Here is a 19,247-nt window from a genome sequence, read left to right as displayed (position 1 = left end):
TAAAAAGCGAGTATATCGCGCATGTTTGTGAACTGTGTTATGACGTATAAAACACATACGATACACAATTTTTTTTCGAAACATATATCTTACCTTGCTGAACAGCCACTCACCACGCTGTGGATGAACTGCGCACTGTGAAATTGTGTTGTTAGCTGATACCTTTCAGCGACGGATGCCACCCTGGGGCTGTTTCCTCCGAACGTCAACGAAGCTGGCCGAAGTGTAAAGGCCGGCAAAAGCGCGCGGCAGGCCCTTCGTTGCCAGGGAAAAGCCGCCAGCGGCGCGCTCATGCGGTTCTGCGTTGCGCATGTCGAACCCCTGCCGCTTGGCGCACCGTAGGTGCGTGCCGCCAATCACAGAACGCGCTGAGCGTGACGTCAGGTACGCAACCCCGGGCTACACGAACTTTCGCCGAAGCGCTGGCGCGGACGCAGCGGCATCTATGATATGCTTATCACCGAACTTCAAGAGAACTATTTGGTGAAAAAATCTGATTCTTCTGCATCGTACAGGTTGATATCTTCTCTCGATGTAGGACTCAATTTCTTTTTGTTATTCGTCGTGGTTGCTTTCTGTATGACTTTTATTTAAACCATTACACGAAATTTTATTGAGTGTGCAGAGATCTACATCTACATGACTACTCTGCAATTCACATTTAAGTGCTTGGCAGAGGGTTCATCGAACCACAATCATACTATCTCTCTACTATTCCACTCCCGAACAGCGAGCGGGAAAAACGAACACCTAAACCTTTCTGTTCGAGCTCTGATTTCTCTTATTTTATTTTGATGATCATTCCTACCTATGTAGGTTGGGCTCAACAAAATATTTTCGCATTCGGAAGAGAAAGTTGGTGACTGAAATTTCGTAAAAAGCTCTCGCCGCGACGAAAAACGTCTATGCTGTAATGACTTCCATCCCAACTCGTGTATCATATCTGCCACACTCTCTCCTCTATAACGCGATAATACAAAACGAGCTGCCCTTCTTTGCACCCTCTCGATGTCCTCCGTCAATCCCACCTGGTAAGGATCCCACACCGCGCAGCAATATTCTAACAGAGGACGAACGAGTGTAGTGTAAGCTGTCTCTTTAGTGGACTTGTTGCATCTTCTAAGTGTCCTGCCAATGAAACGCAACCTTTGGCTCGCCTTCCCAACAATATTATCTATGTGGTCCTTCCAACTAAAGTTGTTCGTAATTTTAACACCCAGGTACTTAGTTGAATTGACAGCCTTGAGAATTGTACTATTTATCGAGTAATCGAATTCCAACGGATTTCTTTTCGAACTCATGTGGATCATCTCACACTTTTCGTTATTTAGCGTCAACTGCCACCTGACACACCATACAGCAATCTTCTCTAAATCGCTTTGCAGCTGATACTGGTCTTCGGATGACCTTACTAGACGGTAAATTACAGCATCATCTGCGAACAGTCTAGGAGAACTGCTCAGATTGTCACCCAGGTCATTTATATAGATCAGGAACAGTAGAGGTCCCAGGACGCTTCCCTGGGGAACACCTGATATCACTTCAGTTTTACTCGATGATTTGCCGTCTATTACTACGAACTGCGACCTTCCTGACAGGAAATCACGAATCCAGTCGCACAACTGAGACGATACCTCATAGCTCCGCAGCTTGATTAGAAGTCGCTTGTGAGGAACGGTGTCAAAAGCTTTCCGGAAATCTAGAAATACGGAATCAACTTGAGATCCCCTGTCGATAGCGGCCATTACTTCGTGCGAATAAAGAGCTAGCTGCGTTGCACAAGAGCGATGTTTTCTGAAGCCATGCTGATTACGTGTCAATAGATCGTTCCCTTCGAGGTAATTCATAATGTTTGAATACAGTATATGCTCCAAAACCCTACTGCAAACCGACGTCAATGATATAGGTCTGTAGTTAAATGGATTACTCCTACTACCCTTCTTGAACACTGGTGCGACCTGCGCAATTTTCCAATCTGTAGGTACAGATCTATCGGTGAGCGAGCGGTTGTATATGAGTGCTAAGTAGGGAGCTATAGTATCAGCGTAATCTGAAAGGAACCTAATCGGTATACAATCTGGACCTGAAGACTTGCCCGTATCAAGCGATTTGAGTTGCTTCGCAACCCCTAAGGTATCTACTTCTAAGAAACTCATGCTAGCAGATGTTCGTGTTTCAAATTCTGGAATATTCCATTCGTCTTCCCTGGTGAAGGAATTTTGGAAAACTGCGTTCAATAACTCCGCTTTAGCGGCACAGTCGTCGATAACAGTACCATCGGCACTGCGCAGCGAAGGTATTGACTGCGTCTTGCCGCTTGTGTACTTTACATACGACCAGAATTTCTTCGGATTTTCTACCAAATTTCGAGACAATGTTTCGTTGTGGAACCTATTAAAGGCATCTCGCATCGAAGTACGTGCCAAATTTCGCGCGTCTGTAAATTTTAGCCCATCTTCAGGATTTCGCGTTCTTCTGAACTTCGCATGCTTTTTCCGTTGCCTCTGCAACAGCGTTCGGACCTTTTTTGTGTACCACGGGGGATCCGTTCCATCTCTTACCAATTTATGAGGTATGAATATCTCAATTGCTGTTGCTACTATATCTTTGAATTTGAGCCACATCTCGTCTACATTCGCATAGTCAGTTCGGAAGGAATGGAAATTGTCTTTTAGGAAGGCTTCTAGTGGCACTTTATCCGCTTTTTTAAATAAAATTATTTTGCGTTTGTTTCTGATGGATTTGGAAGAAATGGTATTGAGCCTAGCTACAATGACCTTGTGATCACTAATCCCGGTATCAGTCATGATGCTCTCTATCAGCTCTGGATTGTTTGTGGCCAAGAGGTCAAGTGTGTTTTCGCAACCATTTACAATTCGCGTGGGTTCGTGGACTAACTGCTCTAAATAATTTTCGGAGAATGCATTTAGGACAATCTCGGAAGACGTTTTCTGCCTACCACCGGTTTTGAACAAGTATTTTTGCCAACATACCGAGGGTAGGTTGAAGTCCCCACCAACTATAACCGTATGAGTCGGGTATTTATTTGTTACGAGACTCAAACTTTCTCTGAACTGTTCCGCAACTGTATCATCGGAGTCTGGGGGTCGGTAGAAGGAGCCAATTATTAACTTAATTCGGCTGTTAAGTATAACCTCCACCCACACCAATTCGCACGGAGTATCTACTTCGACTTCACTACAAGATAAACCACTACTGACAGACACCAACACTCCACCACCAATTCTACCTAATCTATCTTTCCTGAACACCGTCTGAGACTTCGTAAAAATTTCTGCAGAACTTATTTCAGGCTTTAGCCAGCTTTCTGTACCTATAACGATATCAGCCTCTGTGCTTTCTATTAGCGCTTGAAGCTCAGGGACTTTTCCAGCGCAACTACAACAGTTTACAACTATAATTCCGACTGTTCCTTGATCCAAGCACGTCCTGTAATTGCCAAGCACCCTTTGACATTGCAGCCCATCCCGCACTTTCCCGAGGCCTTCTAACCTAAAAAACCGCCCAGTCCATGCCACACAGCCTCCGCTACCCGTGTAGCCGCCAGCTGAGTGTAGTGAACTCCTGACCTATTCAGCGGAACCCGAAACCCCACCACCCTATGGCGCAAGTCAAGGAATCTGCAGCCAATACGGTCGCAAAACCGTCTGAGCCTCTGATTCAGACCCTCCACCCGGCTCTGCACCAAAGGTCCGCAGTCGGTTCTGTCAACGATGCTGCAGATGGTGAGCTCTGCCTTCATCTCGTAAGCAAGACCGGCAGCCTTCACCAAATCAGATAGCCGCTGGAATCCAGAGAGAATTTCCACGCATTGCGTGGACATTGAGTATAGTTCATTTTCTGTAATACTTTACTGGGTATGAAATTTAGCCAACATTCTGAAATTGTTTATAAAGTTGAGAGCAGAACGAGAGATGTCACCATTCTCGAGATACTGAATGACATGTGGGGGGACGGGCCGCTCGGTTGTCGCGCTCTTCGCAAGTCATGTGGTTGTATCAGCCCCAAATTTCGTAAAGGGTTGGAGAAATCGAAACGTGGTGTTTTGAAAATGATAGCTCGTGAAGAGTCATGTATTTCGTCTCATGATAAGCATGCAAAATTTACTTCTCTACCGAGATGTGAAAGTAACTACAGTTTCTCATAATGGATCGATGATTTTTTAAAACTGCGTTTAATAGCATCTGAAATGAGAATTACAGTGGTATGGAATATATTAATATTTACAATATTCTATATAGATCTACAGAAGTTAAACTGAAACTAATTTGCTGGTATGTAATTTGCTAAGTATGTGCAGATACTGATTTTTTCGTTTTGTAAGTAACAAACGGTTATTTCTTGCTGCAGTGTATTTTATTTGTTCAAGACGTGTTTCGCCTTTTACTTTGAGGCATCTTCGGTGGAATCTAGAAAGATTCAATTCTGTTTTGATGTGTGATATTTGTAGATTATAAAACAGTTTACGTCTTTTTTTGCGTAAGTGATTACCTACAGCTAATCGAGTTTTTGGCGGACATCTGCGTTTCCTCTCACCTAGTCACATGCTGGAGGTTGAACTGAAACTTAGCTTATGGAACAGAAGAACATTTTTATGTTCGCTATTGTTTTCTTCACAATTTTCGTTTTCTTTGTGCTAATGTTTGTGGAGTACTATTATTCTTTTGTCACTAAATGTAGATATTTTACCAAAGACTGGGATTTAAAGTCGTAACTGCAGTGTGTTCACTTTATGTTTCTCCCTGTTTGTTTATATGTAGATGTTTCCAACCTAATGAATTTTATGCTGAAAACTAACGTCTGTTTATTTCTGTTCTCCTTATATTTGTTAGTGTGTGTCAGTGCGAGTTATAGAAAGTTCAAAGGGAATGCAATAGTTGTCAGAGAGTAGTCGAAAGTTTTAGTGTTCAGTTGATATGAGGTTCGATTTACCCCTGCGGCAGGCGCGCTTAAGATTGTTGCATCAGCAGGCGCGTGTGGCACTCAGTGTCGCCTACATTTAACTACATAAAAAGCAGTTTTTTAATTTTTTGGTGGAATTAATTATTTATTGTTTATAACATCATTCTTAACAGCAACTTTTAATATGATCTGTTTAAATATATCAAAGGTGCACGGGAAAATTAAAATTGTCACAGACTATCTGACAGGATATTTCCCAAGCGCTACTTTAATAACAAATTCTAAGTAAATTATAACCACAGATATGATTCGATTGTTTACCATTGTTAAAGCAAGTCTTACAAAAACGTGTAATGTGTATAAGAACTTTGTAGTAATAATAAAGAATAAGGCAATCAGTAAATACATATCAAGAATCACACACTTTCTTCCTCTTGAGAAGCTCTGCAGTCAGTACATGTGATAACATTGTGGCAATGTTGCTTGCAAACGAATCTTTTGCAGCTATTGCAAGTGACAGTAGTTTTATTATTTTTTTTTTACCACAACAAAGATGACACCTCCCACACCTTCTTACAGTCTCATCGTGATTGGCTGGAATTAATTGATGAGGTGACAGAAATCCTTCAATGTCTCGCGGAAGAGCTGAGCCCTTTCTTTCAAATGGCAGTCCATCAGAGCCAAGGCCATGTTTGTTAGATAGGTCCTTCTTCTGAATCTTTCCTCCGGATTGTTTGCAAAAAACAAGACCTGGGAATTTATCATAGCAATGTCCAGATAACGAAAAAACAATGCTAAGGGCCATCTTCTTGTGGTCCTTTGTGTAGAGTAGGATGTACACACATAATCCACAGTATCGACCCCACCTTTTGTTGCATTGCAGTCCAATTTACAACAGACTTGCCTGTAGCGGTGTCGATTTCAGCACTTTCATGCATTGATGACAGGAAAAGCACAGGCTTGTTCCTTTTTGTTTGGCACGAAACAAGACAGAAGTCATCCAAAAAGACAATTTCCTATTTCCCGCGACCTATTGGGCAAAACTTCCGGAGGAATTTCCTTCTTGTTCTTTTTCAATGTTCCAACGAACATTAGCCCATTTTCTAAAAGATGCTGGGCTTCAGTGTAACTACTGTAGTAGTTATCCGTAGTTACATTCCTGTGAGTTCCCTTGATTGGCTCAACCAATCTCTTCACAATATCCATTGGCTGGTTAGATGCAACATATTGTCCAGGATTCTGTCTGCCGCAGTATACTTCAAAATTACAAGTTTAAAATGTCTTGCTATCGCACAGTACATACAACTTCAATCCATACACAGCGGGCTTATTGGGCATGTACTGAACAAAACCACAACGTCCGCGAAATGGGACAAGCATTCCTTCTATGGTTGTGAACTCCCCTGGACTGTAGTTATTTCTGCAGTTGTTCAGAAATGCTGAGTGGAGATTGCGGATGGCAGCAAGTTTGTCAGTTGCTAGTCGTTCGTTTCTTGTAGAAGTGTCCTCAAACCTGAGTGACCGGAGCAAAAACAGAAAACGCTTGTAGTTAAATGCTGCCCTTAGAATAATCATTCCTGGGCCATTTGATGCCCAAAGTTCTAATACATTTGTGCGTTCTCCTTTTTGTACAGAAGTGAGAAACAGTGTAATCTCCCTTGAGTAATTGTGAGATGATCTCTTGTTATTTATGTACTTGTTTGTGTTTGCAACGACATACTCTATTATCTCAGGATCAAACAATTTGAGAAAACTTATAATTTCAGTTTTGTCTTCTCTACCATAGCGTTACGGGCCAGGTACGACCTTGATTATATTCTTACGTTTTGGTTTCCCTGGTAGTACTAAAGGATTATTTATCCACAAAGTTTTGTCGCCCTTACCAATATAAAAATTGCAGTCATCATGTGGCACTCTTTCACTTCAGTCCCGTCAACGCATGACTGCTCAGATTCGCTGGAATGATCTGCAGTTTCAATTATTTCTGCTTCCTCATCGCTGTCAGAGAAATCTGCGTAATCTTCGTCAGATGATTGCAGAAGAAGACGCTCCATTTCTTCTGGTGTTAGTCCTTTCCTTCGTGCGGACCTGAGAGAAAATAAAATAATTCTAATACCAAAGCAATGTTAATAACTAATTCATCATTCACCCACAGAGTTGTAAAACAAAGCTTCTAATCATCAAAACATTCGACAGTGGTACGGCTACATGTACTTACATTTCCGAACGCGTGCGGAACTCAGTGCCGTCTCGGTGCAATCGTACACTTTACAGGTCAGTCACAGCTGTTGTTGTTGTTGTCTTCAGTCCTGGGACTGGTTTGATACAGCTCTCCATGCTACTCTGTCCTGTGCAAGCTTCTTCATCTCCCAGTACCAACTGCAACCCACATCCTTCTGAATCTGCTTAGTGTATTCATCTCTTGGTCTCCCTTTACGATTTTTACCCTCCACGCTGCCCTCCAATGCTAGCTTTGTGATCCCTTGATGCCTCAGGACATGTCCTACCAACCGATCCCTTCTTCTAGTCAAGTTGTGCCACAAACTTCTCTTCTCCCCAATCCTATTCAATACCTCCACATTAGTTACGTGATCTGTCCACCTTATCTTCAGCATTCTTCTGTAGCACCACATTTCGAAAGCTTCTATTCTCTTCTTGTCCAAACTAGTTATCGCACATGTTTCACTTCCATACATGGCTACACTCCATACAAATACTTTCATAAACGACTTCTTGATACATAAATCTATATTCGATGTTAACAAATTTCTCTTCTTCAGAAATGCTTCCTTTGTCATTGCCAGTCTACATTTTATATCCTCTCTACTTCGACCATCATCTGTTATTTTACTTCCTAAATAGCAAAACTCCTTTACTACTTTAAGTGTCTCATTTCCTAATCTAATTCCCTCAGCATCACCCGATTTAATTTGACTAGATTCCATTATCCTCGTTTTGCTTTTGTTGATGTTCATCTTATATCCTCCTTTCAAGACACTGTCCATTCCGTTCAACTGCTCTTCCAGGTTCTTTGCTGTCTCTGACAGAATTACAATGTCATCGGCGAACCTTAAAGTTTTTACTTCTTCTCCATGATTTTTAATACCTACTTCGAATTTTTCTTTTGTTTCCTTTACTGCTCGCTCAATATACAGATTGAATACCATCGGGGAGAGGCTACAACCTTGTCTCACTCCTTTCCCAACCACTGCTCCCCTTTCATGCCCCTCGACTCTTATGACTGCCATCTGGTTTCTGTACAAATTGTAAATAGCCTTTCACTACCTGTATTTTACCCCTGCCACCTTCAGAATTTGAAAGAGAGTATTCCAGTCAACATTGTCAAAAGCTTTCTCTAAGTCTACAAATGCTAGAAACGTAGGTTTGCCTTTCCTTAATTTTTCTTCTAAGATATGTCGTAAGGTCAGCATTGCCTCACGTGTTCCAACATTTCTACTGACTCCAAACTGATCCTCCACGACGTCCGCATCTACCAGTTTTTCCATTCATCTGTAAAGAATTCGCGTTAGTATATTGCAGCTGTGACTTATTAAACTGATAGTTCGTTAATTTTCACATCTGTTAGCACCTGCCTTCTTTGGGATTGGAATTATTATATTCTTCTTGAAGTCTGGGGGTATTTCGCCTGTCTCATAAATCTTGCTCACCAGATGGTAGAGTTTTGTCAGGACTGGCTCTCCCAAGGCCGCCATTAGTTCTAATGGAATGTTGTCTTCTCCCGGGGCCTTGTTTCAACTCAGGTCTTTCAGTGCTCTGTCAAACTCTTCACGCAGTATCTTATCTCCCATTTCGTCTTCATCTACATCCTCTTCCATTTCCATAATATTATCCTCAAGTACATCGCCCTTGTATAAACCCTCTATATACTCCTTCCACCTTTCTGCTTTCCCTTCTTTGCTTAGAACTGGGCTTCCATCTGAGCTCTTGATATTCATACAAGTGGTTCTCTTCTCTCCAAAGGTCTCTTTAATTTTCCTGTAGGCAGTATCTATCTTACCCCTAGTGAGATAAGCTTCTACATCCTTACATTTGTCCTCTAGCCATCCCTGCTTAACCATTTTGCACGTCCTGTCGATCTCATGTTTGAGACGTTTGTATTCCTTTTTGCCTGCTTCATTTACTGCATTTTTATATTTTCTCCTTTCATCAATTAAATTCAATATTTCTTCTGTTACCCAAGGATTTCTACTAGCCGTCGTCTTTTTACCTAATTTATCCTGTGCTGCCTTCACTACTTCATCTCTCAGAGCTACCCATTCTTCTTCTACTGTATTTCTTTCCCCCATTCCTGTCAATTGTTCCCTTATGCTCTCCTTGAAACTCTGTACAACCTCTGGTTCGTTCAGCTTATCCAGATCCCATGTCCTTAAATTCGCACCTTTTTGCAGTTTTAATCTACAGGTCATAACCAATAGATTGTGGTCAGAGTCCACATCTGCCCCTGGAAATGTCCTACAATTTAAAACCTGATTCCTAAATCTCTGTCTTACCGTTATATAATCTATCTGATACCTTTTAGTATCTCCAGGATTCTTCCATGTATACAACCTTCTCTTATGATTCTTGAACCAAGTGGTAGCTATGATTAAGTTATGCTCTGTGCAAAATTCTACCAGGCGGCTTCCTCTTTCATTTCTTAGCCCTAATCCATATTCACCCAATATGTTTCCTTCTCTCCCTTTTCCTACTGACGAATTCCAGTCACCCATGACTATTAAAATTTCGTCTCCCTTCACTACCTGAATAATTTCTTTTATCTCATCATACATTTCATCAATTTCTTCATCATCTGCAGAGCTAGTTGGCATATAAACTTGTACTACTGTAGTAGGCATGGGCTTTGTGTCTATCTTGGCCACAATAATGCGTTCACTATGCTGTTTGTAGTAGCTTACCCGCACTCCTATTTTCCTATTCATTATTAAACCTACTCCTGCATTACCCCTATTTGATTTTGTATTTATAACCCTGTATTCACCTGACCAGAAGTCTTGTTCCTCCTGCCACCGAACTTCACTAATTCCCACTATAACTTTAACCTATCCATTTTCCTTTTTAAATTTTCTAACCTACCTGCCCGATTAAGGGATCTGACATTCCACGCTCCGATCCGTAGAACGCCAGTTTTCTTTCTCCTGATAACGACATCCTCTTGAGAAGTCCCCACCCGGAGATCCGAATGGGGGACTATTTTACCTCCGGAATATTTTACCCAAGAGGACGCCATCATCATTTAATCATACAGTAAAGCTGCATGTCCTCGGGAAAAATTACGGCTGTAGTTTCCCCTTGCTTTCAGCCTTTCGCAGTACCAGCACAACAAGGCCGTTTTGGTTAATGTTGCATGGCCAGAACAGTCAATCATCCAGACTTTTGCCCCTGCAACTACTGAAGAGGCTGCTGCCCCTCTTGAGGAACCACATGTTTGTCTGGCCTCTCAACAGATACCCCTCCGTTGTGGTTGCACCTACGGTACGGCCATCTGTATCGCTGAGGCACGCAAGCCTCCCCAACAACGGCAAGGTCCATGGTTCATGGGGGGGGGGGGGGCACAGCTGTTATGGTGGTTATAATGACAACGCAGTAATGCAGTTTGGCGCGTGACTAACCAATCGAAGCATATTTAGCTCGAGCGCTGTGTGCTCGGCGCGCAGACGTAATTATTGAACGAAAACAAAATTGGCGGCAGTCTATGCCGCCACGCGCCCGCCGCAGGGTTAAATATATTGGAGGGGTTTGATGTAAGAGTAAACTCGCTGCTTGCATTAATAGATAATATAGTAGAACAATATTTCATCAGATGATTATTATCATAATACTAACACTCAACCCCTTTGTCATAACTCTCACGTGAACCGCTGCACAAAATATGTAACCAAAACTCGAATCAGGTGAAGACGAAAACTTTCAACTACGCTGTGACAGATATTACATTCACATTCAGTTTTCTGCAACTCTACCTGCTTAACTACGCACACACATAAACATACACAGACACAAAAGGGAAGAGAATGAACAGGCTTTAGTTTTCAGCGTTTATTTCGTTAGGTTGGCCAGATGTACATAAACAAACCAAATAAGAAGAGACATAAATTGAACACACAGTAGTTACGACTTTAAATCAGTTATTGATGAAATATCCGCAGCTGGTGACAGAAGAATAATTGCGCTCCACGCCAATTAGCACAAAGAACAAGAAAACTGTGAAGAAAAAAGCTTTTAACGTGAAAATGAGCTTAAGTCTCGTAAATAAAGTTATAGTGCGATCTACAGCCTGCGACCAAATGAGAAGAAACGTAGATGCCAGCCAAATACTCGATTAAGTGTAAGTAATCAGTTATTTACGAAAAAGAAAGACATGCACTGTTTCATAATCTACAAATATCGCAATGATTCCACTAGAAAATCATTTGAATCGTCTTCAATATCCATAAAGTCTGATTGTTCACAGTCGTGCAAGCAGTTATGAAGAACCAGTCATAATAAGTGGTTTCACAGTTATCACTTTAGGCGTTATAATCCAGCTGCCGATTCCATATTTGATTGTCGAAATGCCGAATTTATTTTTTGGTTAACGTACTGGCCCTGACGCAAACGGTAATTATAAATAGTTTCATAGGACGTTAGTGCGTTCTTTAATATGCCTGAGGATGGTCTTATACACTCCTGGAAATGGAAAAAAGAACACATTGACACCGGTGTGTCAGACCCACCATACTTGCTCCGGACACTGCCAGAGGTCTGTACAAGCAATGATCACACGCACGGCACAGCGGACACACCAGGAACCGCGGTGTTGGCCGTCGAATGGCGCTAGCTGCGCAGCATTTGTGCACCGCCGCCGTCAGTGTCAGCCAGTTTGCCGTGGCATACGGAGCTCCATCGCAGTCTTTAACACTGGTAGCATGCCGCGACAGCGTGGACGTGAACCGTATGTGCAGTTGACGGACTTTGAGCGAGGGCATATAGTGGGCATGCGGGAGGCAGGGTGGACGTACCGCCGAACTGCTCAACACGTGGGGCGTGAGGTCTCCACAGTACATCGATGTTGTCGCCAGTGGTCGGCGGAAGGTGCACGTGCCCGTCGACCTGGGACCAGACCGTAGCGACGCACGGATGCACGCCAAGACCGTAGGATCCTACGCAGTGCCGTAGGGGACCGCACCGCCACTTCCCAGCAAATTAGGGACACTGTTGCTCCTGGGGTATCGGCGAGGACCATTCGCAACCGTCTCCATGAAGCTGGGCTACGGTCCCACACACCGTTAGGCCGTCTTCCGCTCACGCCCCAACATCGTGCAGCCCGCCTCCAGTGGTGTCGCGACAGGCGTGAATGGAGGGACGAATGGAGACGTGTCGTCTTCAGCGATGAGAGTCGCTTCTGCCTTGGTGCCAATGATGGTCGTATGCGTGTTTGGCGCCGTGTAGGTGAGCGCCACAATCAGGACTGCACATGACCGAGGCACACAGGGCCAACACCCGGCATCATGGTGTGGGGAGCGATCTCCTACACTGGCCGTACACCTCTGGTGATCGTCGAGGGGACACTGAATAGTGCACGGTACATCCAAACCGTCATCGAACCCATCGTTCTACCTATCCTAGACCGGCAAGGGAACTGGCTGTTCCAACAGGACAACGCACGTCCGCATGTATCCCGTGCCACCCAACGTGCTCTAGAAGGTGTAAGTCAACTACCCTGGCCAGCAAGATCTCTGGATCTGTCCCCCATTGAGCATGTTTGGGACTGTATGAAGCGTCGTCTCACGCGGTCTGCACGTCCAGCACGAACGCTGGTCCAACTGAGGCGCCAGGTGGAAATGGCATGGCAAGCCGTTCCACAGGACTACATCCAGCATCTCTACGATCGTCTCCATGGGAGAATAGCAGCCTGGATTGCTGCGAAAGGTGGATATACACTGTACTAGTGCCGACATTGTGCATGCTCTGTTGCCTGTGTCTATGTGCCTGTGGTTCTGTCAGTGTGATCATGTGATGTATCTGACCCCAGAAATGTGTCAATAAAGTTTCCCCGTCCTGAGACAATGAATTCACGGTGTTCTTATTTCAATTTCCAGGAGTGTATTTGAATTCAGCGGAAAAGCCTCCACTGCGCAAAAAAACGTATGGCAGCATACGTATTATACAACTGCATTGCAATAGACTTACCATCGATGATTTCTACGTAGTTTGAGAACTGCCACTGCATTCGAAAGTCATGGATAATACGTAACCAGTCGTTGGTTGTTGTTTCACGAAGGAAAACGTGTGTTATGGAAAATGCTACAAATAGGAAGATTGACCAAAACAGTAATTCAACTTTAAAATTTGCTCCCAGTCGCCATTAAAAAACTGCTTTCAAATTTTAACTTTTCCCTGACATAATGCTGTTTGCAGAGAGTAATAGAGATGCATACACAAATACACCACAAATATATGTGCTAGACTGCTAGGGGCTATATTAAACAAATATTCTGGCAATAAATACGCAACTAACCTACCTAATGAAAGGTGATGTTATTTGCTGTTGGGCTGCATTGACAAGAAATACAATTCGTCGATGTGTTGATGCAGTGCTCCACAGTAGTCTATCCTGTGTAGACTTCTTCTTCTCTACGTAACTACTGCATCCTACATTCATTCATATCTGCTTACCGTCGGCAAGACTTTGTCTCTCTCTACAGCTTAGCCTCCATTACCAGAGTGACCATTCCTTGATGCCTCATAATATGTCTGCTTAGCTAAGTGGTAGGATCATTATTGTCTCGAGTGTTCACACATTTCACAGGAATCTAACGTTATGCTTATGTTAGTTTGTATAGCCCCTCCCCCTCTCCTCTCTACATATTCCTTCCACTTTCCCTAGCCTTCTCTTATTTGCGTAGTCCTGGCTTGCCAAATGAGTTCTTGACGGTTGCTTCTCCTTTGAGCAAAATTTTCTTTCTTCTTTCTTATTTAATGTCGGCACCTATGTTTTCCAATATAACATCGCGTTGCGATTTTGGACTCTCATTTTTAGATATCTCTATTCCCCATGGCCTACTTTATTTGCTGCATTTTTATATTTTCCCATATTGTCAATTAAATTTAGCATATCATGTTTTATCTAAGAATTTCTACTGTACGTTTTTCCCATCCACATCGTCTGCTGCATTCACCACTTCTTCTCTTAAAGATATCCATTCGTATTGTAGTGGATTCCTTCCTCTGTTTCAGTCAGTCCCCGCCGCAGCCGCCCGCAATCCCACGATGTCTACCACAGTCCACTTTATTCCTCCGCCGAGTAATATCGGTGTACGCGTACGTGGGAAACTTGTTTGCACAGCAGTCGCCGACATAGTGTAACTGAGGCGGAATAAGGGGAACCAGCCCGCATTTGCCGAGGCAGATGGAAAACCGCCTAAAAGCCATCTACAGACTGGCCGGCTCATCGGACCTCGACAAAAATCCGCCAGGCGGTTTCGTGCCGGGGACCGGCGCTCCTTCCCGCTGTACGTTAGAGCGCACGGCCAACCGGGCGGGCTCCTTGGTAATAATAATGTTAGTAGCAGTTTACAGAAGGAACCGTGTCTTGTGATACTACTTCATTGGTAGTTTCAATAGCTAACACTCACAGAATGTTTAAAATACATGATCTTAACATAGCAAATATTGAGGAGCAACTGTCAGATTAATGGCTGTCAGGCAACAGGTAAGTTACTATCATTATAGTAAACTGCGTTTAGGTACTGCAGTGTGCAATAATGAAAGCTGTTATGGGAGAAAACAATAAGTTTCTTTTCTGGCGCGATCGGTTTTCTAAGTGAGATAGTGAACAATCATGAACGGCAGTCATGAAATCTGTTTATGGTGAAATGAGAAAGCATGAGTAATGAAGCAGTTGACGTTATGTCGGCACGCATCATTAGAGTTAACGACCTAAGTTTATGAGAACTGGCCAGTGGGTAAAATGATGTACGTTGTAAAGAAAATTAAAAAAAATGGTTTAGCTTCACCCAACTTCGTCTACCCCTCATGAGGTCCGTCAGTGGCTGCCGCTAGCTTATGCCGTTTCCAGATGGGAACGCAAATTCCGCGAGCCGCCGCGCCGCGTCAACGCGGAAAACGCTTGCCGCTGCCGTTGCCGCGCGCCGTGCTGCCGCGATGTAATGGGAATCGGCCTTTACGTGTTGTGCAGTCTAGCAGCGGCAGCGTAGCGTATTATTTTGCAGGTGGAAGGGAGTGTTCACCGATGTGTTCTAAATAACACAGAAGTACTGTAATGGGAAACACTTGACGACGAAGTCGATGATAATGTTTAGGGCACTCGTTATTCTGTTTCTGGCTGTTTTCTCACATTATTCTACCCACTGCCTAGTTCTCGTAAACTAAGGTCGTTAACTCTAATGATGTGTGCCGACTTGACGTGCACAGCTTCGCCCTAGTCTTGTAATAAAAACACTGCTATTTTGTGGACCTTCGTTTTGTCAGGTCTTGAGAGAGGAATACGTATTTTTGTTGATCATAATCCACGTCGTAGAACGATATGTGTGCTCTTGACATACTTTCTTCCGTCCTGGCAACAAACTGTAACCAATGTAGGTGAAAAGGAAACTGTGTGCTTTTCGAGAGATTCTTTGTTACAATTATTTGTATTTTTCTACAACCAATCACGTCTATTTCTTTTGTGTGTAACGAAGATATTGCAACGAATTTCAAGCATTTTTTGCACAACATCACTCGCTTATGTACATGTAGGGTGCTGTGCTATGTTAATAGGTTACTCGCCTAATACATAATCTTGAAACTTTGTCTTTGCGAGTAGGTTTTCGCAAGAAACTCCAAGCGTCTACGAGATAAGGTTTTGGAGCAATCCACGATTCCTGTGAATCAAACAAACCTGTGAGTTTCATGTTGCTCTTTTCTGCATACTCTCAATATTCCTTGTTAGCTTTATTTCTTATGGTCCCACAGCATGAGAGCCGCGCGGGATTAGCCGAGCGGTCTGAAGCGTTGCAGTCATGGACTGTGCGGCTGGTCCTGGCGGTAGTTCGAGTCCTCCCTCGGGCATGGGTGTGTGTGTGTTTGACCATAGGATAATTTAGGTTAAGTAGTGTGTAAGCTTAGGGACTGATGACCTTAGCAGTTAAGACCCATAAGGCGTCCACATGGGCTTCCATGGAATCAGTGGTAGGTACAGAAGGCACCATGGCAGCTGTGGATTTGTGAACATTATTGCGGACCAACTGCATCCATTCATGCTCGATGTCTTCGCAAATGGCATCTTCCACTAGGATAACTGTTCGTGTTACGTAGTCAGAATCGTGCTGCAGCTGTTTGTGAGGAGAATGATAGTGAACTCAGGCTGATGTGTCGGCCATCTAATTTGCCTGATGCGAATTCGAAGGAACACACTTAGCACACTATCGGTCGCCAGCTCTGTACCAGCAAACACTGGTCAGTTAGTTACGGAAATTGCGTGACGTGAGCGTAGAAGTCTGGTGCGCCATGCTTCCTGGTACCTACCAATAGCTTGCCGAAACCATTCCATGCAGAACGACAGTAATATGGCGTCCTAGAGGTGGGCCAGTAGACCAATGCGCTGTTGAGGAGGTGGTGAAACAGGTCAGGATTTTAATCTCTCAGAGCCTGAATTTATTACCGTAAAATACAAGTGATATTACAGTGGAAAAGCGTGGCAAAATTTCACGTTATGTCGGTGACCCAGGTCCTACCACAAAGTGGGCAGACCGCTATACGGGTCCCTCTGGTCTTAATTTTATCGTGAACCAACGCATGGGGACCATGTGTTCTTTCCGCGGTTACCAAGCAAGATCCTGGACTAGCACAGTGGACTCGCTTCAGGGAGAAGTAGGGTTTCTACTCCCTTCCATCACCCCAATTTAAGTTTTCCCTGGTTTTTCTTAAATCGAGCTGCCCCTCCCCTGCTAATAACAATGTCATCAACTGGCTGTAAAATTTCAAACTTCATTCCACCCTTTGACGATTCTTGTTCAATATCTTCATCCATTTTACGTTTAGTAACTCCTCTGAGTACTAGCGTATTTTTACTTTATGTGAACCATAGACCTTGCCTTTGGTGGGGCGTGTCTCAGAGATACAGATAAACAGTACCGTAGGTGCAACCACAACGGAGGAGTATCTGTTTGAGAAGCCAGACGAACGTATGGTTCCCGAAGAGGAACAGCAGGATTTTCAGTAGTTGCGGGGGCAACAGTCTGGATGATTGACTAATCTGGCCTTGTAACATTAACCAAAACGGCCGTGCTGTGGTGGTACTGCGAATGGCTGAAAGCAAGGGGAAACGACAGCTGTAATTTTTCCCGAGGGCATGCAGCTTTACTGTATGGTTAAATGATGATGACGTCCTCTTGGGTAAAATATTCCCACATTCAGTGTCCAGATGGGGACTACTCAAGAGGACGTCATTATCAGGAGAAAGAAAACTGACGTTCTACGTATCGGAGGGTGGAATGTCAGATCCCTTAATCGGGAGGGTAGGTTAGAAAATTTGGAAAGGGAAATGGACAGATTAAAGTTAGATATAGTGGGAATTAGTGAAATTCGGTGTCAGGAGGAACATGACTTTTGGGCAGGTGAATACAGTTGTGCTTGAGAATCAGAAGCCGTCTCCAAAAGCAAAGTGCTGTAAATGAGAGCTGGATTTCACAGGGCCATCAATGGCATCAACACCTTTCTGAATAATAAATGGATTGACCGTGGTGAAGGACTGGCCGTCTTCAATATGTGATACCACAAGGAACCACAGTGCTGTTGGAAGGACCTTCGAATCATTAGCCTCATTACATTTACGTTTCGTCGATGTTGATGGAGAGGATGATTGACTCATCATGAGGAAATCTCTCATGATTACCAGCGTCTCGGATGGCACGCTCCTTCCGACTGGGGGCCCCCTTCACAAGGGGCGTACCTGCCGTAGATAACTGTTCACACCTCAGGTCACACCTGACGGAGGGATCAATTGACAATTTGGGAAAGTCTACAGCTCAGGCAAAAACCCCTCCCTGGGCTTGGCCTGTACCAGGGGGTACGTGCAAACCCTACCTGTCGACCCAGGGCTGGGAACTGTGCGTTACCCAGTCACCTTTATACGCATCAGACACATGGGCTGTCCTTCAGGAGCGCACGGGGAGGAAAAAGAAAAAAACAGGATCCTCAAATGCCGAAATGGAGGAACGAGAGGAGAAGGGAAACAAAGAAAGGAAAAGGAGGTCAAAAAGAAAACTGCGACTGTTTGCACGTCAGTGGCAGAATGTACAACATTTCCCGTAATACCCCAGACATGTTTCCCAAGGGAAGGGGAATAGAATAGCAAGAGAATAGACATACAGCACAGAAGGGAAAAAGTACTGCCAAGGCTGGAGCCCCATGGTAGCCAAGCATGAACCTGCCAAAGAGTGGTGAGACCCTGTGGAGTATAAAGGATCAGAACTAGTGTTCACTTTAATCTAACAAAGGTGATATAATATCCCAGCAATGCTACGTAACAGAATCTTTCACGGTACGCTGCTGCAAGATACAATAGTCATTATTCTTGCTCACAAGCTTTCAGAATATGTGCTAGAATTCAATAATGGAAAATCCAAATGGAATGTAACAATATAATGGAAAGGATAGCGTGCACACGCACGCACACACACACATGCAGACTGCAGTCACATGTGTGTATGACAATCTTTTGTTGTGCCTATCTGACTCAGCATCTCCACTATATGGAGAAAAAGTGGTAGAACATGTATCTACAGCAAATAGCAACAATATGTGAAATATTCGACATAACTTTCTGTAACCACTTTGACTTTCACACCTACAGACCTGTGATGTGTATGTTATTAATACCATAATTATGTTGAAAGATATTAGCTGGAGAAACAACATATTTAGGGGCACAATGGACAGATTTGTTTTTTATTATTTGATGTGACATATTTAATATGGAGCCTGATATCAAGGTGTTCATATCCAGTCAGCAAGTAGAATGCAAAATCATGAAGAAACAAATTCAACAGTTGAGCATCAACATTCTATGTGCAGCAGTTTCTGACTCTGAGAAAAACTGCAGTTGCCACATCTTGCGACAGTACCCATATTGCCACCTATCACTTTTAGACCTGACGTTTGCGAAAGGAATTTGAATCCTAATAATCCACACTTACACCATTCATATTAGCCAATTTAAACTTAGAAGGATTCAAGAAAAACTAAAGGTTCAAACATATGTATGCACTATAAGCACTGCCTCCTTTACTGGACTCAGGATACCAATTTATAGCAAGCTTTTA

At 43.5% G+C, this 19,247-nt stretch overlaps 1 protein-coding gene across 2 annotated transcripts in view; it reads right to left on the bottom strand.

Moving 5' to 3' along the window:
• The window catches only part of LOC126268168 (uncharacterized), a 256,697-nt gene extending 256,550 nt beyond the window's left edge, over positions 1 to 147 (bottom strand). For both annotated transcript variants that reach the window (XM_049973759.1, XM_049973760.1), the window contains exon 1: positions 94 to 147. The gene's annotated coding sequence lies outside the window, so the exon portion shown is untranslated. The remainder of the gene's footprint in view (positions 1 to 93) is intronic.
• Between the last annotated feature and the right edge of the window lie 19,100 nt (positions 148 to 19,247).

This window comes from Schistocerca gregaria, chromosome 4, assembly GCF_023897955.1.
Source record: "Schistocerca gregaria isolate iqSchGreg1 chromosome 4, iqSchGreg1.2, whole genome shotgun sequence".
NCBI classification, from domain to species: Eukaryota; Metazoa; Arthropoda; class Insecta; order Orthoptera; family Acrididae; genus Schistocerca; species Schistocerca gregaria.
This window is presented reverse-complemented; position numbering and strand designations above follow the sequence as displayed.